Source organism: Pelmatolapia mariae, linkage group LG12 (assembly GCF_036321145.2).
Source record: "Pelmatolapia mariae isolate MD_Pm_ZW linkage group LG12, Pm_UMD_F_2, whole genome shotgun sequence".
In the NCBI taxonomy this organism is placed as follows: Eukaryota; Metazoa; Chordata; class Actinopteri; order Cichliformes; family Cichlidae; genus Pelmatolapia; species Pelmatolapia mariae.
This window is the reverse complement of record NC_086237.1, coordinates 20440070-20464093: the sequence shown is the minus strand read 5'-3', so window position 1 is coordinate 20464093 and position 24024 is coordinate 20440070. Positions and strand designations below refer to the sequence as shown.

The window sequence follows — 24024 nt, the reverse complement described above, 5'->3', positions numbered from 1 at the left end:
ACAATTCTGTTTTGCAGTGTTAGTCAGTAAGTGACTGGCTGCTCCCGTATGGGATTAGAACGATGCCACCTTATCCCATAGTTCAGCCAGTAATGCGATTCACATTCGTATATACGCAGCTAATCAACGTCGTTGACAGGCTATGACAGCGTCCTTATGTGCCGACACCGGTGTTTTAGCTAGCAAAGCGGCGTGGCTGATGTGGAGTGAAGCCACGTTAATGACAACGTGCACAACCATTGGAGATGTGAGCAGGACAGACGGAAAAAGTGTGGACTTTATACCAGTTTTTAAATTGTGTTGATAGGCCACGTAAAACCAGAGTTATGATAAAAATATATGCAATGTTTGGTTTTCTTCCTGAATACTATCGTTGTTTATATTTACTGCGGGAAGAAACGGTAAAAACGGCGTTTTAGAAGGAAAACGCTCAAAAGCACTCTCCGCCTGTGAGCAAAAACAAAAACAAAAAACCCCACCCTTTCCTATTGGTCAAAAAATGTACCATGTCGACCAATCAAAAAATGATATGGCAACGTGGCATTTAGTTGTTTAGGAAGAGGGAAGTTTTAGGAGTGATGTTTTGAGATGTGAGAGATTTGCAACATTTAGCGCAAATCTTGTGTAGTTAGTGTGTAGTGTAGTCAATAGTTTTGTTGTGTGTGTCAGAACAATGAGACGACTACTGAATGTTACAGGTGTTACAGGAGTGATACATCTCCTGTTGTCAGCCCTGCACGTATCAGGCTGTTGTTCTCCTTTATCTCATAGTGGACAGAAATGAGTTTTTGGAGTGTGGCATCAAATTTGATGCAGAACACCTGATTGTTCTGTAAATATTTTGAAATGTTTATTTTAAAAAAAACACCTTGGCTGCATTTTTAGGTAAACAGCTGCAAAAAACTTTTTTGAAGAAGTAGCTATATAATTAAATTGCCCAGCATTGGTCATTGTATACTGTATTTTGCAGACAGAGAGTTACAGGACTCTCTCCCAGACCACAGACTCATACTCATAATACAAGTCAGAGCTTTATAAAACAATATATATATATATATTTTTTTTTTTTTACTTCCAATAGTATTAACATAGTATTAACATTCTATTTTTATCCTATTGTATATTTGATTCTATTTTATTCTACTGTATATAGTATTCTATTTTTATTCTATTCTGTACAGTTGTGTACTGTATTTATTCTTATTTTATTTTATTCTAATTGTCCTTCATAACTTTTGCACTGTCCACTTCCTGCTGTGACAAAACAAATTTCCCACGTGTGGGGCTAATAAAGGTTATCTTATCTTATCTTATCTTATCTTATCTTATCTTATCTTATCTTACACAGGTCATGAACAAGATTTTTTTAAATTTTCATTGTAAGTGGGCTAAAGCAGTTAATTAAAAGTAGTCTAACATAAATGTAAATGCTGTAATTTGATTATTTTAATAAACCATGTAACTTGGATGGATTCGACGCTGGCGTGACCACAGTGCACATGTCTGCTGTTGCTCACAGTGGTCCAAAGGACCGCTCAGGGAGTTTGTGTGTTCGCTCAGACACATGAAAAATTAGAGGGAACATTGTATGTAAGTATGAAATAAGTATAGACTTTACTTACTTAACAGCTTTGTAGTAAAGCCCATACCGTTTATAGTCTTTGAATCTGCTGTGTGTTGTGAATTAAATATATTGCAACATTATTAGAAAACAAATGATTTTTTGTGGTAAAACTAGAAAAATTAATTTTCCAAGAAAACTGAAGGATTGTTCTGTATTTTCGCTAATTTGACCTTTGAGACATTAATCCTTTTAAATGAGAAAATTTAAAATCATGTCAAGCATCAAAGTTCATTCTGAAGGACATTTGTACACCGTTTGTGTAAGAAATTGTATTCAGTGTTAGAGTGTATTATGCCCCATGCCATAATGGGAAAGGTGACTGAAATACACACACACACACACGGGCACAATCTCTAGATGGCCATATTGAAAAGTGTGAATGCCCTGACAAAAACAGGAAAAGCTGATTCGCTGAACCCAAACCCGTGGCCATTTTTCTCTCAGTGAGCTCTGTCTTCAGGGGAAAAAAAAAAAAACAAGTCCTGAATCCTCACTCTTAATACAATTTTTCCTCTCTCTCATGTTCCTTCATTTCCTTTTGTTTCCTCTATCTCCAGCCTCTACCTCGAATCACAGCAAAGTTCCTCGGTGAAAGCAGTCTATTCTACTCATCACAGACACTTCTACAGATCCTCAGCCAGACAGTTGTGATTTGTGCCTGTGTTAAGGCAGAACTACTCCTTGCCTTTTTCACAATAAAGATTGCTGCCATTATCTGGAGCTATTCCTCTAGATGACACAAAAAAGAAGAAGAAAACATGGGGGTAAGAGGATGAAGGAATTTCATCCAACCACTGTATGAACTGCTGATGGAAACTTGACTGACAATTTCATATGCAATTGTCAGTGTCACTCACGGATACGTTGTCATGTCTGATTCCCATCTTCTCAAGCTAAGCTTTAGTGGGTAGAGTGTGTCGTCAGTGGACAGCTTTCAAATGTCTAATAAACTTCGTATTGTTTTATTAGTTTAGATAAATGGGACTAAATGGGGTTTGGGAACTTGTTTTCTAATTCTGATTTAATGAATGCTTTTGTTTCTGTTTATTCAATCACACACACATGTGACCTTTGACTGCAGTAAAACCTGAGTAATAATTCAACCCATGTGGCGTGAATGTGGTGGACATGCAAATTCAAAACTGTCCCCTTTCACATTGATGTATCAAAGAAAATCTTTTGTGGCCACTGGGCATTGAGGGTGGGAAAAACAGAGATTCGAGGGGGTCCCTTCAGTCACTCGTTTGGGCTTTGAATGAGCCAGTGCCCAGGCAGGAAAGATGGTGTGCCAGTGGTGTGTGCTCTCTGCTAATTGATTGCCTCTGCTAACAAGAGCATAATGTATTCTATTGTGATCATCCTTTGCCCATGTTCATTAAGCCAGGAAGCAGTGTGATCTTTTCTTTTTGTCTCGGTCCTGCCTCTTTTACTCTCTCCTGCTCCTCTCATCCACCTCCCCCCACTCCCGCTCCTCTTTTTCTTTTTCTCCCTCCTCTTCTCTCTGCCCCCCTCTCTCTCTCTCTCTCTCTCTCTCCGGCACTGGATGGGAAAGGTGATACAAAGGTGGTATGACAGGCAAAACATCCCTCACCATCCCAAATGCAAAAAAAAAAAAAAAAAAAGGAACAAAGGGCAGGTGGAAGGAATAGAGTAGATGACTTTTAGAATGATGAAGGATGGAAGTATCGATGAAAGGCTGAGAGGGAAAGACGGGGTAGAGAGGTGTGTTGGAAGAGAGGAGGATATGGAAACAAGAGGAAGATGGTGAGAAAAAAGACACAATGATAGTGTGAAAAAAAAAGACGAGGATCAGAGAAGGACTTCTCACTACCTTCCTCCATACCTCTCTTTTTCTTCACTTCCCCCGCCCGTCCCAGCTTCTGTTCCTGCCAGGTTCCCACCTGCTCCTGCTGTCTTCTCAACACCCCCACCCCCCCTTTTCCCCCTCTTGCCCCTTTTTTACCCACCTCTCCCCCATCTTTGGTTCACTTCTTAATTAGAGCCGACTGGACAATAGTACCACTGTTGCCCATGTTTGGAATCCTGGACTGAAACAATCGCTGTTTACCCAAGCGGTGGCACAGCCTAGACTCTCTCCTTCATTATAGCTGGGCCAAGTCTGATTACTTCTGTTCTGCAAGTGCTAGAATACACCACTGAGCCCGCCACTACGACTCATCCACTTTCCTATCTTTTCAGTCATAACTTCAGCTGCTCCCAGTTGCTAGCCTTAGTCTCCTTTTGATTTGCATATTCATTACCAGTGACCAACAGAACCGCATTTACTACAGGAGGAGAATAAGGCGGATAAAGAAGCAGAGAAAGCAAAACAGAGACGAGATGGGTTATAAATGATAAAGTATTTCAAAAAATCATTTGTTGAATCTGATCTATTTTCAAAATGACCTTCATAAACTAGGACAAAGCTAATTTCTTTATTAAAAATTCCCACCGGGGTTGAACATGCTGCAGGCAGTGGCAGCATGACTGACTGCAAGAAATAAGAGAAAGCTCTCTTTCCATAATGGTCTGAGATAATAAAAAAATGGCATGGAGGTACTGTTATCAAGCTGATGCTTGTGGCGAAGACACGCTGAATCAGTGGATTGAAAGCCTTTTCACTCAGCCACATCCCTCAGCTCTGTGGCTTGTAACAGAAGTATGCTACCAGCACTATGCAAAACAGCATCATGAATATGCGTAATTAGGTGGGACTAGTGTAATTTTTCTGGGTTATGGGATGTGACATTTGTGGGGCAGGAGCATACATCAGTGCAAGCCCGACTGACAAATGCAAATCCCTTTCTCTGCAATAAGCCCTTTTACACTTTGCAATACAAAATATCCACTTTGCTTTTATTCACCTAATAGCTGTATGCAAAAAAACAAAAAAACATACACAGGTGCACGTTTACACTTTGCATGCATAAACATAATAAAGACACTAAAAAAACGCCTTGAGAACACAGCACAGCTTGTGCATTTGAGCACAAACTCTCAATCACACTCCATTTTAACAACACAGAGACAGGTAAGCACAGTACATTTGTGTTTAGACAAAAAAAACCAGCAGCAATAAATGAAGGCCTAGTTGCTTTTAAAGGTAGCGTACACAAGGGCATCACAATTACTTCATGATAATAATGAAAAGCGCAAATCAATACAAAAAGTCAAATTAAATGTGTCTCAGAAGGACTTAAAGGATGCCAAGAGTCCAGCAGGAAGGTTAACAGAGGGCTGATACATCAATGTGTTTAACAAAGCTACATATCCTTTGGTAATGAGCTTTTAGCAGTATTGTTTAAACCACAAAAAATCCTCTAAGACAACCCCAATCGAAACGATATTGTTAGGAAATGTATGCAAGGTAAGATTTTCTGCTTTTTTTCTAGATTTTTTTACAATGTCATTGAGTTATGCTGTTATGCCTGTTATTGTATACCTTGTGTTTTTTTTCTCTCTCCTTTTTGCATTAGTATTCAATTCAGATGAAATTTCAAAAGACCGGAACATATGAATTCACAAAAAAAAAAGAAAAAAGAAAATGACAGGTACATGGCCAGGGGTACATTGCCAAAAGTATCTATTAATAATTGGATCATATTCTTATACAACCAGGCACACTTGCATACACACACAAGCATGCACACTTTCAACACACCTCTCTAGCTCTTCAGAGAGAACCAATTTATACATACTGTACTGAACCCCCCACCACCATCTCTCTCTTTGCCTTGCCATGCCCCTTTTCCTTTCCCCATTCACCCATATAGACACAAACACGCACACACACACAGAGACACGCACACATAAACACACCGGCACGCAAAGCACCCTGCCACAATCCACCACCCTGCCACACATACCGAAGGGGAGGACACATCCCTCATAGCGCCCAGGAAATTAACTTGACATTTGATGCAGACAGAAAAAAAATATATTTTGGTGGGGGAAGGAAAAAAAAAAACAAAGTGTACCAAAGCAGGGACAGCATAAACCCAGCCCTTGTTCACCCTTCCCCACTCCACCCTCCTTAAGCCCAGGGATGCATTCGAGGGGGATTTTAGCGATCTGCAATGCAGACGCCACTGGGTGCCCATGGAAAAATGAGCTTCATCTTTTGCCTGTCCTTGCCAGTATATGCTGTCTGTCCTTCTTTGTTTCCATCTTTTATGATCTAGCCGCTCCATTTTCATATCCATATTCGTGCAGATTTTATTTGGAAGGAACTTGAAAAATATGTGCCACACTTGATGTTGCTTGCATTTCAAATTAGCCACACCCTCTAAGATATTCTTTGTGAATAAATACGTTTGTGATGAAGGATGATGATGTTTTAATTTGTTTCAACTTGGCTTTTTTTTTTTTTTTTTTTTTAGAAATTTAGCTGTTATCTGCTAAAACCTTGGAATGCTACACCCACTGCTATTCTTTTGTTTACATGCAATATTTAAATAGCTTAGCAAATCTGGTTAATCACTCCAAAATGAATAAGTGTTTAAGAAAGCAAAAAGCAATAAACGGTCTATTGGTTGCAATTCTGTGCAAAAACCAAAGCAAACACGGATGTTTCTTTAGCAGCGCACCTAAAATTTAATGCAGCAGACTAGAAAATAAAGCGCAGCGTGATCTTGCATAAGATTAACATAGTCTTGTAGTAACCTCAGCAAGCAGCCCAAACACTGAGAGCGAGAGCAAGCCACAGTTAATACATCATTATGCCCTGCTACCGTTTATACCCGTGAACACACACAATGTGCAGCGAGACTGCAGACCAGCTAGTGTCTGTCTCAATATCCCCTGCATTAGACATGCAGGAATGTTAACATCATTATACACAATTGTGAGTGTGTTTCTGTGTGTGCCCTCCCCCCTTTTTTTCCTCCCCTGCCATATTGTGTCTGCGGGTTGGTCCGTGTGTGTATGTGTGCACGTGTGTGTCTGAAAGAGGGCGGTGTTATTTAAATATGATTGTTTGCAGGCAAGCAGAAGGCATTACTGACTGTTGACTGTTGTCTTGATCAGCTTTGGCCATCGGGGTGAGATGCTACGGGAATTAATTTCACATAAATAAATATATTGTGCAAAATGTTCGGTTTTTGATAAGGATTTTATTGGGTAATTGCAGGATTTATATTCAAATAAGGTATGAAAATGAAATACAAGCAGGGAAATCTAAACCCATAAATACATTTCAAGCAAAAAAAAAAACCAAAACAAAAAACATTTCATCTAAAAAAAAAAAATGCTATGTAATTTAGGATGTAAGTAATGTGACTTTGAGTTTAGTAGACCACAAATTATTCTTTAAGGAATTCTATGCTGATGAAACCGTGATGATGCAGTAACCCTGTCATGGCTCTGAATATCCACATTAACAGCCAATTCTAATATCAAGAAATATAATGCAAGCATATTGCTTTTTAGAGGTAGAGGGAAAAGGGCCTAGCTGTCTTTACCTAATCCCTATAGTTTCTGTATCACGTAAGATAAAGTTTTCACTGTGATGGCAAGGAGGAGGGGTGTGACCGTTATTAGCATGGTGCCACTAATATCTGCTCTGCATTTTTCTGAGGTGGTGCTGCCAAAATATTGCATCATCCCAGCACACACGCTCACACAGACACACGCATGCTTTTTGCAGCCAGTGAATCACATTTGCATTCACTGCATTTACAATAGCATCCTCAATGAGCACTATACATTTTGTTGCATCATAAAAATGGAACGCGATTCTCCGCAAATAATACAAATCCATATATCGTTTATGCATTGTGGGTAAACAGAAATAAAGAGGAATTTATAAGGAGAAAGTCTTGAGAAGAGATTTACAATGAGATTCAAAAGCAGTATTCTTCAGTTATATGACACAACTTAAAGAAAGACTGTGTGCGTGAGTGTTGTATACAAAGTCCTTGGCATCCCTCTCTGCTTATACAAACTCCCCCCCTCCTGCTACTACGCTTTCTCTTGCTGCCAGCAATTTGCATGTATTTGCATGATTTTTACGATGTGCATATCCTTTGTTCTGACTGTATGGTGATGCAGAAGAAAGCCTCCCTAAGCAGCGCTATTACACAGCCCACTGAAAGCTACTTAGATATTATATGAAAAGGGGGGGGGAAAAAGAACCGTAGCTTTATATGTTTTAATTATGAATTGATAAGATGAGATGTGCACAAATACCAAACTCATCCTCTGGTGCATCCGTGATTAGAATGAAGGGTGTTGGGGGTGGGAGTGGGGAAAAAAAGAGATGAGGATGTTCTAGTTTTGTGGAATTTTTGAACAAGCATGGAAAAGACATATTATGCTATCGCTAAGAGGCATGAGCATCTGCAATATATAGCATGGGGAAAGGATTGCATCCAAGCATGAAATATGGAATTACTTGACAAATAGGAAATAGGAAAATTATAGATGGAAACTAAATCATTGAAGAGAAAGAGAGAGGGAGAAAAAAACTTTCAGTATTTTACAGTGTGTTTTTTTTAAATAATTCACTTTTTCTCCCTTAATTTCCACTTTGATTTTACTCATTCTTTTATTTTTTGAAATTGTCTCTTCTTGTATAACCTGATCATGAAGAATGAAGCCTTCATATTTACTGTGCTGTTATTACTGTGCAAAATTGTTATTTTGCTCTTTGGGATTGGACGAATGCGATGCTTTCTCGTATGCTGGCATCTTTTGTTCTGTGCTGTTGTTTTATCTATGAAGACCAGACAACATGCACGCTCGCGCACGCACGCACTCGCACACATACACACAATGACACTTTAGCGCTCCTTAATCATACAGACACATGCAGATGACTTCATTAATCGCTGTGGGATAGCACTGATGATACAGAAGCCGGCCTGCAAAGACTCGAGGGTTTCGCTGAATGCAGGCGGCACATTATAAATACTTACTCCCGCTGGCACCCTAATAGTAAGCAGCTGTACTTCAAATCTGCATGACTGATAGATGATTATGACTATAGCATAACAAATGAGGTGATGGAATATAAACAAACAATACTGTGTAGCAGACATCCTTTATTTTTTATTAGTGCTTGTTTTAATGGTCGACAGATATGACTAAAGGAAGATTTACAGTGTGAATGTTTTTGTGTTGTCTAAGTTGTGTGAGAGAGGGAAAGAGAATGAGGGTGAAATTTAAGACTTCTACAGACTTTTGCAGTGACTGCTCCTACCAAGTGACTTGCCCTGACCTTCTAATTGGCTCTTCTGAGAAGCCCACCGAATGTGTACGAGTACTGGGAGTAATTAAGAACAGTAATGCCACAGGGCACTGTGACCTAAGGGTGCTAATATGCCACCATACTGGCGCTTCTTTTTTTTACTTTCATTTTTTCAGCATCAGCAAGAATCAAACTAAGAATATATGAAAATATATGATATATATATATGGAATATTATGAGGAATATTTGCTCTTGCTGTCAGCTAATTTAGAAAGAATTTCATTCTTATGAAAACCATTCATTAAACTAATCATTAAAATATTTGTCTGCCTATGATTGCATAAAAATGTTGCTTGTGAAAATGGCGGGTAGTACAGCACGATGCCTTCCACGTAATTAGTGTTAATGTGCGGGTTCTGGTAGCTAGAGGAGATGATTCTTTTGCAATCACTTCCTGGTTGTAGTTACTGTTTGTGTGTGCATTGTTGTGATGATGAATAGTGAGCAGTAACCTCTGTTTCCCCCGTGCTTGTTGTCTTTGGTATCGACCACAGGGCAAAGAATGGGTCATGGGATTTGATATTGCCCACGATCACGTTGCCTGAGCTCCCTTCAAACCGCTGTTATTCTGTTTACTGTGTCCTCTGGACCACTGCTAACATCTATGCCTTTATCCAACACACACGGGCTAACTTTGCTGCAGGCAAACACACACACACATACACACACACACACACACACACACACACACACATCAGTGGAGATAGGCATAGAGGAAAAAAAAATCAGTCAAAACAACTGGCAACAAAGAAATTTGGATGTTTCAACAAAATTCTTTATTATTTTGTATTCAAAACATCCAAATGAGTTTCAAATGCATAATAAGTCCACAACATGTGTCTGGCAAATCAATAATTCAATTATGTTTTATAAAATAAAAGAATTATTGATAAAAAGCCAAGCAAGAAATTGGTACCAAGTGTTTTACTGAAATGTTTTGTCCTTAAACTACCAGAGGTCACAGTAAACTCATGTTTCTGACAGATGCACTAAAACTAAATGTTCATACACGTTCATCTCGAACAGCTTAGACCAACAACACACACACACAGACACACACACACACACACTTGGTTTATTAACCAAAGCTCACCTCGTGTGGGTCCATTAGAGAGCAAAACCCCCGAAATCTTGTGTTGACCTCTACTTCCTGCTGCAAGCAGTTCCTCTCGCAGCTCCCTTTCTCCAGCACTGCAGCAATGAAAGACATACACAACACAAGCAGGGAGTGTTTACCAAGCGGTAACCTTTACTTGCTGAACAACCCTTCCCGAGCAAATCACAATTAACGGGTTTTCACCAAAAAAACATCGGAATGACAGCAAACACACAGTTATATGGTTAAGGAGGGAAATAGCTACCATAGCTAAGTTTGCTTGGAGGAATTCAAATTGGCAATAACTTTGTGCAAATGTCTTCTCAACCTTTACTCTTTGCCACAAATAGTACGCCAAACCTGGGACCTTACAGAACATGAACGGCTGACTTGCGTATCACTTGAAGGTCATGGCAAGCAGTTTTGCATACTTCAAAATATCATTATAAATCTTTGCTCAAATGTTAAAGTTTTTGCTACGATGTTTAACGCTATCATATTAAAAGAGTCTGCTATTTCTTGTAAACTGCCTGATTATCTCTGGTGTATGCCAACACAGTTTCTGCAGCCATGTTGTTTGAGTAGTGCATTTGAGGTCAGAGATGGTCATTAGAGACTGCAGCAGCCTATAAGGATAGTTTGAGACTTAATTTGTGACTTTATCTAGCGAGCCACCATGTGAACCTGAACACATCCTTAAACAATCAGGAGTATTTCATTTTAGCTTCTCATTTTCTGTCCTTTTGCCCCCTGTATATGAAATATGACTGGTGGAACTCTCCTCACCTGGAGACAGAAGTCAGTTAAAAAATTGGCCCGATGTCAGAAAGTTGAACATGGATGACAAAGCGTGCACTTTAGACATAACACTTCTTTAGGTTTCGCCGCTCTCATGTGGTGCTTATGACTCATTAGGAGGCTATGTACAGAAATATACTGTAGGCTACTATGTAGTCACTTTAGACTGGCTTTCTTTCCTCCTGTGTTCCCAAGTGATTGCGAGACTCTTTTAGCGAGTCAGTGTCAAACTGACAGGTGCCACATTTTATTAGAGCTCTGTATTAAAGCTCTCGCGCATGTGCAAAACAAAAAATTCACCCTTGCAGTGCGTGCTGTAAGAAGTAATTAATAATGCATCTATGACATCTTCTTATTTTTCCCATTTACTTGCCTTTTTATTTCATCAAATACAGGTTTTACGAGCGCATTGATATCAAGCACCCTGAAAGAAACGTGGAAGTCCTGTATCTCTAAATTCAATCAAGACTTCAGGAGTAAAAAAAGAAGAAAAAAAGAACCTAAACAAATAAATAAATCACTGAGATATCGGTGCATATTCTCATACTCCCCACTGCAATGTTCCACATATTTCTGAGTGTGTCTTGCGGTTGTGTGGCAAACCAGTGTGTGTGTGTAAGTGTCTGCATTCGTGTGTTGCTGTGTCTATGTGTGTTTCTAGCCCTACGGCAGAGTTTAGGGTAACTATACAGCATTCCCCCTCCACCTTCACCCTGTTCCCTTTGCGGCTTGTGTGACTTGTCTCATCCCATCTCCCTCCTGCTCCTCTGTCTCCCTGCTTCGCTCTGCTCCCCTTGCTCTCCCCACCACCACGCTTTGAGCCTACATGTGTGTTGGGTGGATGGGGGGGCTGGTAGAGGTGCTACACTGGTAACAACGCTACCAAAAAAAAAGAAAGATTCAAGTCGGCTTTCTTTTAAGCAGCACTGTGGTGATGCATTGGATGCTAAATATAATGCAAATTGCAGACGTATACATATCACAGGCAATCGCGCACCGAGGCAATAAAAGAAAACATAAAGGGAAATGTACACGAGCCATAAAATGATTATCTTGTGTGGAGAAACATTTTTTTTAAAAAGCCCATTTAAGTGAGCTGCAGAGATTTGGAAGAGATTGTAAATTAAAATGGGGAAAAAATTACATCTATTTTGACTGAAGTGACGCAGGATTGACGGTGTCTTTCCCACATTGTGCGACACCTTCCAATTGCCCCTGCCTATATGACAAAAGGGAGTAGTCGCAGAACAAAAGCATTTGCTTTATGAGAGGTGTGTCTTCTCTCCACCACCGTGGCTTACAGTGTTTCATTATCCAAAGTCAAGGTCTGCTTTGCCACCCAGCTCCCCCATGCTGCCTGTCTCATTTCCTCTCAGTAACAATCCATTAGCCAACGCAAGATTCAAACTCACAGCCTTTTAATTATTCTTACATCTTTGGCAATGCGCCAGGGCATACCGCTCATCAGAGGAAACCGGGAAGTAGGGAAGGGGATCAGCTGATATTGTGTATATACTTTATGCATAGAAAAATGGGACAACAGGCAACAGGCAAGGACGCAGAATTCACATGGGAATAATTACACGTAATCTTTGAGACAGTTTCAACGTATAAGGATGGCAACTCACAAATGAATAGACTAACAGCGATGCACATCCATGTACGGGAGTTAACGGCCATTTTAAACTATATCTTGAAATTTTAGCAAGAGCCGAATTTCCTTCGATAACATACTTTCCCCAGATTGGTGAGCCCCATATTTTTTGGCGTGTAAGCTGTGTGTGTGTATTTGTCATTGTATGTGTGTGTGTGTGTGTCTTTGCCTGAATCCTCGGGATGATGTGTGGCATAATTCATCTTGAATAATTTCCTGCACATTCTTTTTCATGCTCAGGAGCACTTCACGATGAAAGGGAATGCTAATGCTGCGTCTGTATCTGACTGAACAACGTGTGTTTGTGTGCTGGGGATATGGGTGCGTGTGTGTGCGTGCCCGTTTGTGCCCGTGTGTGCCAGCTCACTAAGCACATTTATGATAATTAACAGATAGGAGAGGTCAGCTAAAGTGTGTGTATGTGACAGCGAGAGTGAGTAAGAGAGAAGGAGACAGAAAATGATAGGGAGAACAGTAAAGCGTTCATTTACATAAACTTACAATATTGTCAGTGCCTTTCTTACCCTGCTCGGTAGCGTTCGTATTGTCATTTTTGGCAAAGCTTCCTTAAAAAAGGTGTAATTGAAATTCTCAAAACATTCTCTAAATTCTCACTTAAGGTAAAATGCTGCATCTTTTGTCTATAATGTTTAAGTAAGCAAAGCCATGTATTTATATTATATACAAAAAGTACTTTTAAATTGGCAAGTGTCTGAAAATCATAGCAATCAAACAACTTAAAGAACTGCTTAATGTTTTAAAAAGATGGCAAATGCACAAAATTTAGTTCTTTTTTCATATATCTCTTAAAGAAATAGTTGGAGCGTCTCATTACAGTGCTTTCATCGGGGCCTTAACGAAGGCTCCTCTGAAAATTGTTTCCAGGGATAAAAATACACTGACGTGCTAAATTGAAATTCCCAAAATATTAGCAAATGTGATAGCCGCAGTGCCGGTATTAGCGTTCGTACACAATAAGCGGCGCGCAACAGAAAGCTAAACACAGGTCGATCTGCTAAGTGACAGTAATCGAAGGAATTAATAGATGCAAATGAAATGCTCGGCATGCATAGCTGCCGACGACAGTATCTGAATAATTGACTCTCAGATCTCTGTGCTATCCACATGCTTCACGGAAATTTGTATGCATTAATGTGTATGCGTGCGTGTGTCTATGCCAGCGGACATTTTAGGTCTACCCTCCCCACAATCTCACTACCGCCAAACGCCTTAAGATGGTGGCACCTTGAGGCAGAGAGAGACACTCGTACAGAAAGCCAGTCTCCTCCTCCCTTTCCCCCCTTCTTTCTCCTCAGGTCCTCATGACAACACAGGACAGCCCCCCCCACCCCCATCCCCCCTTCCTAACCCTTAGCCCCCCTAATAAATATTTAATTCATCCCTCTCTAATAAGGATATTAGGCGAGTACACCCCAGCCCTGGCGTATATGCATGAGTCCTTTCTCATCAAATTTACATAAAAGGGCCAGATGCTAATGCGAGCGTAGCAACTACTGCTCACTATTCTATATGCAGTGGTAGTGCTTCCTCATCCAAGTGCTCATATAATTTAATTGCCGAACAGCATATATTTTTCAAACGATTCTCCGTATTCAAATTTGTAGTCCGGCCTCAATACCACATGCCTTACAAAGCGCGCGAAGATGGGCATATTTTAATTGTAGGGGATGCGCGTCTAAAATATTTGCGCTTATTTAATTTTTTTGCGAAGCCCCTCCTCTCATACATAATTACAGAGGCACTTGATATGAAAAAGGGGAAAAAAACAATGAAAAAGGGTTTTACACAATCAGAGCCCGCTCAAAAATGAATTACTAATTCAACGATTAAAGCCAGTAGAGTTTTAGAAATTGCGTTAGGATGGCAATGCAAAGATAGTTTTATAATAGGAAATGATTATGAAAACAATGAGAGGCAATTTGAATTAAAACTGCACTTTGGAAACAAGTATCTACATACTGACAGATTGCGGTTGTGTACACAATGTGTTCTATATTTAAGAAAACAACATCTGAGTGTGTGTTGCCCTAACACCATACACCATCTAAATGTAGAGTATAGCACACAGTCTTGTGTATGTAATTAATAGAGAATGAATTATGCAGTGACACCAAATGTATTATTTACACACTTTCATCTTCAAGGAAGCATGTTTCAGATGCAAGTGTACTAATTCATTTATAGTGCATAGTATTTGCATAATCAAAAGCCAGCAGAGCACAGATATAGACAGGCAGACAGCCAGATTCAGACTTTAGCAAAAATAGCACTTGTGCGTACAGCCTTAGTCTGCACTGCTGCTGCCACAATGCTGATATCTTATCGTACTGCCACGAAGCTGAAAGCATATTTTACTAGTAAGTTGTTGTAATGTTAGATTTTGGGGAATTACAAACATCTTATCAGCTTAAAAAACACTCCATTAAAAACTTCAACAGGGGGTGCAGATAAATAGTAAGATAAGCTATATATCAACTTGGATTTCAATTATTTATTTATTTGTTGATTTTTAGACAATAAGGTGGGAAATTCTTTTTCTGTTTTTTTGTTATGCATTAAAAAAGGCTGGTTTGTATTTCCTCAAAATTCCCTCCTATGTCTGTTTTTTTTAAATTGTCTCTAAATTGAGCTTTTTGTGGAATGTTTTTTACACTGTGATTAACTTTAAAGGTGATGCATAAAATATGGGGGGAAATGTAGGGTGCTTTGAGAGCATACTAGCATGCATACTGGCGATGTAGATTAATAAGATTTGGATTTGGGTTAAGTGAGGGGGTCAGTCTTGGAATTATCAAATTTCAGCTTCACTTTTGCCTTTCCTTAATGGTCAGTTAATGGAATAAAGAGTTTTACGCATGCTCAGAACATTTTCAGGTTATCATAAGATAGTTTTAAATGATGAATGTAAACTCATTTTGGTTCTAGTTTTTAAGTTTTGAAGATGAAATTTTTAAACATAGTCAAAAAATTTGACAGTCTACTTACATTTTATTTCTAACATCATACTAAAAAAGATTAATGATAATATTAACAGAGCTCATAGTTGCTGACAAAGGCAGGATTACACCATACAAACAACAAAAATGTGTTGCTTTCAAACTCAATCCCATTATGTTGCATAACAGACATTTGACAGTTAAGTGAGGTGTCTGACTAACATGTCGGTCATGCATATCCACACAGTTAGTTGAAGGAGGGGGGGCATACAGTGTGGCAGAGCACAGCATGCCCGCTGCTCCCCACAAGACATTCAAGTGGCCATGCATGATGTCATTAAAAAGGGCTGGGCCATGACATTCTTTAATGGATTATTGGCAAGTTATGGTTGGCTGGTCTGTTATGGAGAGTGGCTGATCAGATCCCTGTTAATCAGCAGTGACACCCTTAGTGAAGTTAGTGACACTTTTAAGCGTGCATGTCTGTAAAACACGAATTTGCTATCTCAGACTCTGTTTTGTGTTATATATCGGGATGCTTATAAATTTTTCACGAGCTAGATTACCATAATGACTTCAGTTTATGGATTAAAAAAAAGGAGGAAACAAGAAGAAACCTGAAGCTAATCAATTAACAAATGTAAGGGATTTAAGCAAAAAGATGTAAACCTTACACAAAAAGCTGTGTATACGCTAAGCCACGGAGACAGGGGTGGGTGGCATTCTAGTTTCTTGCATAAAACACTCTGTATTCACCTGCGCACGCACACACACAGACACGCACACAAACACACACACTGAAACTAGGAACCTGTCCTGCATTGGCAGGGACTGATGCTGCCATGCGCAAGGTGATCTCACCTACCGTTGCCAAGGCGACACCAACCAGAGGGAAAAGCTTATTGTGTGTGCGCATGCGTCTGTGTGTATGTGTATGTGCTTGTGATTGTGACAGAAGCTTGAGCTGGAAGAAGAGAGGGAGGAGTAGGAGAAGGAGGGCCTGCAGGAATTCACATTGTGCCTGGCTTGTTTAAGGTTTATGCCTCATTCACTTACTACCCTTTATCAGGGGAAATACTGAACTGGCTCATTCAATTATCAAGGCAATAAATTCAGCACAGTCGTGTTGTTAAAATAGCAGGCCAGTGCTTTATTGGAGAAAAGACCAACATATGGGGAGGAAAAGAGGTCCGTGTCAATTAATTTGCATATGCTATATGGAGAGACAAAGATAAACAGGAAAACATGGAGGCCTTCATGCATACATGCTCACACACTGACAGGCATGCAGACGCATACAAGGATGCACACTGCAGGCATACACGTAAGCTCCACCACACTTGCACAGCGCTACTCATTTAGGGAAACAGACAAAACAATCCCCCCTACTGCCAGCTGGTAATGTTGAATTCTATTAGTGATGAAGAGCTAACTCAGACTATAGGAGTCATCTGCTCATCAATGGGTGGTGGTGGCCTAGGCTTGCTCCACAGCCATGAATGCACTGAATTCATTACCCCTGGTGCACAGATGGTGTCTGGCCGCCTGTCTCAAGTTCAAGTTCATGTCCAGGGGACACACACACACACACACACACACACACAGATATACACAAAAAGAGTGAGACATGACCCAAGCCAGACAGACGTTGTTGACTGAGACACAGCTATTGTTCCCTTTCATCAACATGACTGTGGTAGTCTCACTAGCTATCCACGATGCATGGTAGGGCATAAACGCCACTATGTAGATACACATGATGTCTTTTTTTTTTTTAACTAAGTGGCTGTAACTAACTGAGTAACGTGTATAACTCTGTATACCCACAATCTGCCAGCTTTTCTAACTGCACAGGAATATATATATATATATATATTGCATTTATATATATATATATATATATATATATATATATATATATATATATATATATATATATGTGTGTGTGTGTGTGTGTGTGTGTGTGTGTGTGTGTGTGTGTCACCTGTATGAGAACTATATACTATATTCACATCCTTTGTCTGGCGCACAAATTATCCAAGTCTGGTACATACTATAAACCTGCTATTGCACCTGGCTTACACAGCACAGAGGCACAGAGGAATCACATAAAGCGCCCAGACACACTCACATAAAATATGCTGATTGCACATCCAATGAATATGAAAACACCTTCTATGATGGTCGTCATGGTTATGTTACTCAACAAATCAGGTGACAACAGTGGTGTGGCAGCAGTGGACTGCATGTGTGAACATGGATGGAAAGCTAACCGAATATATATATATATATATATATATATATATACATATATATATATATATATATATATGTATATATATATATATATATTTAAATACATATATATACATATATATATACGAGAATGAGAGCCTTGTTTGTATACTATACTGTACTAGGAACACCTCCGTGAATAATATAGAATAATATAAAAGCTTCCTCACAGACTGGAGGACACTTAATTAATTTAAGACATATTTTAGAGACCATGCACAACAGAAGATGCACATTTTCAGGATCAGTTAAATGTAAGTTTCAGATGGGGCCAAGTAATCACCACATGTAGAGAATGCTATTGATTATTTTTTGGACTTATGGCAGCAGTGGCTTCCACTTCATATAAAACCAGCATTTTGAACCAAATTAGAATTTAAAAGCCCAAAAACTACACAAACGCTAGCTGCCAATCATGCTGCATCTTCCCTGCATGCAGCAAAGGAGGTTATTAAGTAGGAGAGACATGCAAGTGTGATTTGCAACTGTTTGAGACCTGATGCTGCTCTCTCCTGGTAATAGCACAACCAAGCATTACATTTCAAATTCTATTCACAAGCCTTGAACTAAGGTCCATTAGTGACTACTAGGATAGATCAGCAGCATACATAAATTCAGCATATATGCTTTTTCTTTTTTTTTTCTTCTTCTTCTTCTTCTTCTTTTTTTTTAAAGAAAACCAAAACCAAAATATATATAGCATAATTTGTAATAAGGACAGGCTGAATATGTCACAGTCGAAAATTTGGCTAATGACAGGCTATGAGATGTTGCCTTAGTGACGGAGGCATTTTTTTTTTATATTCCTGACTCCGACTTGACATTTGGTGTGCCCCCCAGACTTAAAAACAGTGTTCTCTTTCATAACGCTAGACAAGGATTTCAATCGACTTAACCGAGGACAATAAGACTTGTTTTATTCACCGCAGCTCGGCCCAAATTGTGTTCTCAAATTTCTTTCGGCCAAACGACCCGGTATTGTATGCCGTCTTTGACAGGGGTCGGGAACAAGAGACACTAGTTTTGTCTGACGGTGTGAGAAAGTCTGCAAGAGACCTTTTCAGCAAAGCCGGTGTTGAATTCAGCCACTGTGCCTCTGTTTAACACGGCACCTAAATAATCCTCTGTTGCAAAAGACTCTGAACATATGCTGAACTTGAAATAGGACTTAATCAGATGGGGTTTTTTAATCTTAACTTTTTTTAAAAAGGAAGAAAAAAAAGAAAGGAAAAACATACACTGTGAATGGGAGTACAAAGAATGAAAATGAAGTTAAATCTGTAAATATTCAAAATAAACAGGCAAGCTGGAAACACGTGGGTTGCAATGGAAACAACCTCTCATTTTTAAAATCAGGCAATCATCGGAAAGGCTAGCAGGCATCTTCGCAAGCTTACAGGCGTTAAAAGCTCGAATCTACAGCACCGTGAGTGATAAACTTCTTTTACTGGAGGAAATGTGTTTTCTTTTTTTAAAGGCCCGTCTGAGGGAGGCAGTTAAATGTGCGTTACAACGCTTGGTCCCATGTGTCACCCCACAGTTTTATCTGTGCCAGCTAATTTTCTACCCCCGACATTGTTTTCTTAATCTCAATTAGGACGTTCGCGGTCAAGTTCAAATACAAAGTGCTGAGCTGTGATCCATTCAGCTGCTCCAAGACTCATTTGCAAAATTATTCTCGAGGAAAATGCCCGGATACGCGCGCACACAGGGCACATGCGGCCATAAACCGCACAGTTTTAAAATAATGACACCCCCCCAAACCAAGTCCTCATTATCACTTGCTACAATTGTGGAGACATTAACGCATTCAGGACCGTTACTACTCCAAGTTTAGGAGCGCCGCGTCGGCTGGGGCTGGGAAACGTCGCCTCTTTCTTTGGGGATGCAGATGAGTCTGGTGCACTTGACGTCTTTTCATGACCCCTGTCGTTCCCCATCCCCCCACCCAGCCCCTCCAGGTCCTTACGGCGCTGTCTGTCATACTGGGCCTGGGCATGGCATTGCCACTTGCCCCACCGAGCGTGGGAATGGGATCGTCCAGTCGTTCACATCTCCTGCACTGCGGTTAACGGAATCAATTAAGCGGGCCCGATCCCCCACCCCCGCCCACCCCAACATCTCCCCAATCCCCTCCCTCCCTCCTGTCCTCCCTCTTCTGCCACCTCCCTCCTGCTTTTACCCCTATTCCCCACCTCTCTCTCTCTCTCTCTCTCTCTCTCCATTTTTGTCACTCCAATATATGTCCTAATTATTACTGTTTGGGATGCCAGCGCCGTTTCCTGGCCGGACTCGATCATGCTGGAATAAGAAGCATGGAGTCGTACACGTGGATTACTACAGAAGCTCTTAACGCCAATCTTTAATGCTCCCCATAAGCTTAAAAACTACATTTAGATTGAAAACAATTTGTAGAAAGTATGAAACAATTTAACATAAGTGTTTCAATCGAAGGAAAAGTTCAGCGTGTGTGTGTGTGTGTGTGTGTGTGTGTGTGTGTGTGTGTGTGTGTGTGTGTGTGTGTGTGTGTGTGTGTGTGTGTGTGGTTAAATGTGGATAAGCTTGCACGTGTGTAAGGGGAGGGAGGGATACAAAAATAATAATAAATAAAAGAACAAAAATAAACCCATTTAGATGAATCACATCTACAGTCTCAGGTCCATGGGGAAACTGAGTAGGAATAGGTGGTCCAAAAGTCCTCGACGAGTCTGGAAGTAGTTTTTACTTTCGGTTATCTAGCTTTATGACGAGCAGAACACTCATACAGCTAGATAACCAAAGATAACAACCCACTTCCCAATCTTCAGCAATAATCCACATGTGTATTTCATCTTCTGGTCTCCAAGTTTCCATCTCTCAGAACTCAAATATACATAGCGGTGGGGAAAAAAGTCATCAGTGTCCTGTTTCAAGTCACATTGTGCATTATATCCCTTATATTCCCTTATTTTTGTCGTTGAGGGGACCATAGTACAGCCCGAACTGTTAGACACCTGGTGTAAAAGAAAAAAAAAGATATATATTCCCAGTGTTAATGTCATATTCACTTGACATTAACCAGTATTACTGAGCTGAAGAGGGCCTTCAAAATCGCGGTAAGGTGTAGTCATCCTTGCACGGGGGCCATCATTTGCAATGCAAATAGCTTCAATCCCACAAAAGGCTCTTTCGCCTCTATTAAGTCGTTGTGGCAGTGGCAATAGATATCCTGCGAGGCCAGTGGAGAAGAAACGCGGCAGAGAAGGTGGGAAATCCTGTTTCCTGTGGAAAGTGCAATAACAGCAGAGGGAATTACGACGCAAATGTTTCGGATTATGAAGACAGGAGCTTGTTATTTTTTTTTCTTTTTTTTTTTTTTGGCCAGAGTGTCAAGTTGTCCGCTCGCATCCAACGTGTACTTAAGGAAAGATAAAAACCGATGACTCTGAGCCAAAGGGTCCGTTCTGCAGGCTTGCATGGTCGATCAGTCTGAAAAGGGGGGGGGGGGGGGGATAAGGGCCATCCCCAAAGGATAAGGGGCTGGGGGTGGCCAAAATATGGACCAACCCCAGTGAGGTCAAAGGCCTCAGACCACGACAAAGTAACTCCGGTGATGTCATAAAAAAAATCGCAAATGCAGCCTCATATCAATGCTCAATCTTCATCCATTACACAGAGCGCGTTGGAGTAAGTCCGCCTTGCAGCGAGCAGTCTGCACACCCTCTCTCACACAGGGATGAAAATGGATGGCAGAGGAAACCATATGTGGGGTTTTTTTTACACAGAATGAGAGCGATTCTACTGCTTTTAGTGGGAGACGCGAGCAGAAATTGCAGCTATTAAACAATAAAAACGAAACAACTTTGTGAGGAGAGCATCGCTGCGCTGCTTGAGCGCCAGCGTCTTCCTGTCTAGGCTGTATTTTTCTATTCGCAATAACACGGTACCCGTTTGCTCACTGCTCTGCTCCTCACACGAGACACATCTGTACAACAGGAGTCAAATTGCTCTCACGTGCTCGATCTTTGCGTCGAAATCCTTAATAGCCGCTTGTGTGTTGTTGTTTTGTTCTTTTTGCCATCGTCGCAATCAGATGGGCAGACTACAATGGCATTCAGGTAGGCTGCCGGTGTCGCTTCCCGCGGAATGAGACCCTAGCGCTTTTCCGCGAGGATGTTAACCCGCTCACTTTTTCCGTAGAAATGTAAGTAGTTTACTGATAGCTCGGCACAAATAGGTCAAAAATATAGGGGCTCTGTAAGTGTGTCAACAATAACACGCACATGGAACATGTGATGGATCATGCGCAGGAGCACGCAGCTGCAGGTTATCGAGTGCATTTCTTGTATCCTGTGCAGAACTTTGATTCTGTTCGAACTGCGAAAGGCTCTCAGCTCACAATAAAATAAAATTAAAAAAGTCAATCTCACACCTTGGCTGAGTCGGTTCATGCGTGCATATCGGTGATAAATTAACATCCAGTTATTTGTCAATGGCACATTAACTTTTTTTTCTCCTCTTCTTCAGGTGTTCCATTCACTTGCTACAGTTTTAGACCTGGCCCTCAAGTGTACTCTCGTTTCGTGGATGGGAGGGGCAAAGCAGAGGTGTTTTAATGAGCAAATATGAGTCACAGGGCCTGTGCATTTCAATGGGGGATTACTCTACCCACTTTGCTCCTTCAAACGTTCACAGTCACATCTAGTGAATTCATATTTGCAAATCTCAGCTGTCCATTTCCAAACAACATATTCCACTCGCAACGTGATATATCCGAATTTGCCCAAATGCCATCTCCGCACAATAGAAAATGCCCCAAATTATACACATTGTTAATGTCTTTATTTCTTTTAATGCACCGTAAGCTTCACCACATCCAAAAATCATCCTGTCCTTCTTTTGATCTGTTGGGTGACCAACTTCATATCATTGCGGTTTTCATTATAAAGCACACCTGCTTAAGGTAAAGAGGGGTTCAGAATGGGCCTCCACACAGAGACCACGCTCTCATTACAGCTCACCGTTTTTCAGAGGTAAGACCTGCTGATCCTTGTGCAATTACAAGAAGCTGCATTTCCGCGAAAGTTAAAGACACAATGCCGAGAAGCCAAACATTTCAGAAGGGTGCAGTTCTCTTTGCAGTATTAGCTTTATTCGAGCATACGACGCATTCATGCGTAATAACACCTACATAAGTAAAACTGTACAACGAACGCTTTGTTTTTAAGACGGTGTGTGACGATTTTGGTGACGTTATTCATTCAGAGTAAAGTCAAACTTTTTTGTCTTTTTTGTGTCTTTTGTACCAAGACATTTCAGGTCCTTCAACAAACATTAAAAAAAAATATGCGATTGGATCTGTTTCTGTTCCTAAATGAGTCCGTCCTTGTTCTCCTTTCTTTTTTCAAACACATCGCTCTCGAAATCACACTTCTCTCACTGCATCCAGTCCACACAAACAAAACCCAAACACGGTGGATTCATTGGCGCTGAAGTATGCCTTATGTAGGTGTAATAATAATGTCAAATTTTGGATAGTACTTCTTTTTATGCTCGGCTGTTTTTCATAACCAAAGGACGAAAGTAGATTATCTCTGACGCACCTTTTACTCTAGTAACACTGCTGAAAATCTTTAAAGATGACTTAATTGCAGAAGGCTGAATTGAAAGAGTGAAGACGCTCTTAAAGTTAATAGCATTAAACTATTCTTTGTGAGAATAAAGCCTAACTTAGGATCTGAATGCATCTAAAGGGTGCCAATCAGTGTCTTATATCCAAACTGTGCAAAAAAAAAGGTTAAAAGCCACAAACTTCACATTTCTTTCCTGAAAGTGTAACGTAATTGCGAGACATCATTCAGCAGCGACGAATTTTAAGAAAACAGCAGCGCACGCGAGCATGTTTTTAAACGATATGCTAGATTCAACTTTTGCGCACAAGGAAATCTTTAAATCAGACACACAAGTTGCACTTACTTCCTAATGGCGAGTCACAATCAGACCAGAAGCCGTCCCAACCTGGTGAAGAACAACGGGGTCCGAGTGTACCGTGATATGGTGTATGTTCCCTTCAAATATCCCAGCCGTATTATTTGGTGGGTGGGGGGGCGGAAGGGAGGGGAGGGGGACTTTAAAATTGCCGCTAACACTCTAGCCTGTATTCGGCGTGCTACAGCTGCTCTGTGCAAAGCATGAGCATCCCACGCACATGACAGACGAAGAGAAGGAGAAAGAGAGAGGGATGGGGAGAGGGAGAGACACAACTTTCCCATAACGTCTACAAGCACCAAATAAAAAAAAAGTGCATGCACAGTTGAGCTTCTCAGAGTGTGCAAGTTTCCCCCCCCCCCCTGTTGATGGTGGGTTCGGATGAG

The 24024-nt window shown here is 40.5% G+C and overlaps 1 long non-coding RNA gene across 1 annotated transcript in view; it reads right to left on the bottom strand.

Annotated features, from left to right (window-relative positions):
- Positions 1-23953, bottom strand: part of LOC134638527 (uncharacterized) — a 36180-nt gene extending 12227 nt beyond the window's left edge. The window contains exons 1-2 of the long non-coding RNA XR_010095261.1: positions 23627-23953; positions 9965-10062 (exon numbers count right to left, since the gene is read on the bottom strand). This is a non-coding gene — a long non-coding RNA (uncharacterized LOC134638527). The remainder of the gene's footprint in view (positions 1-9964; positions 10063-23626) is intronic.
- Positions 23954-24024: the final 71 nt, after the last annotated feature.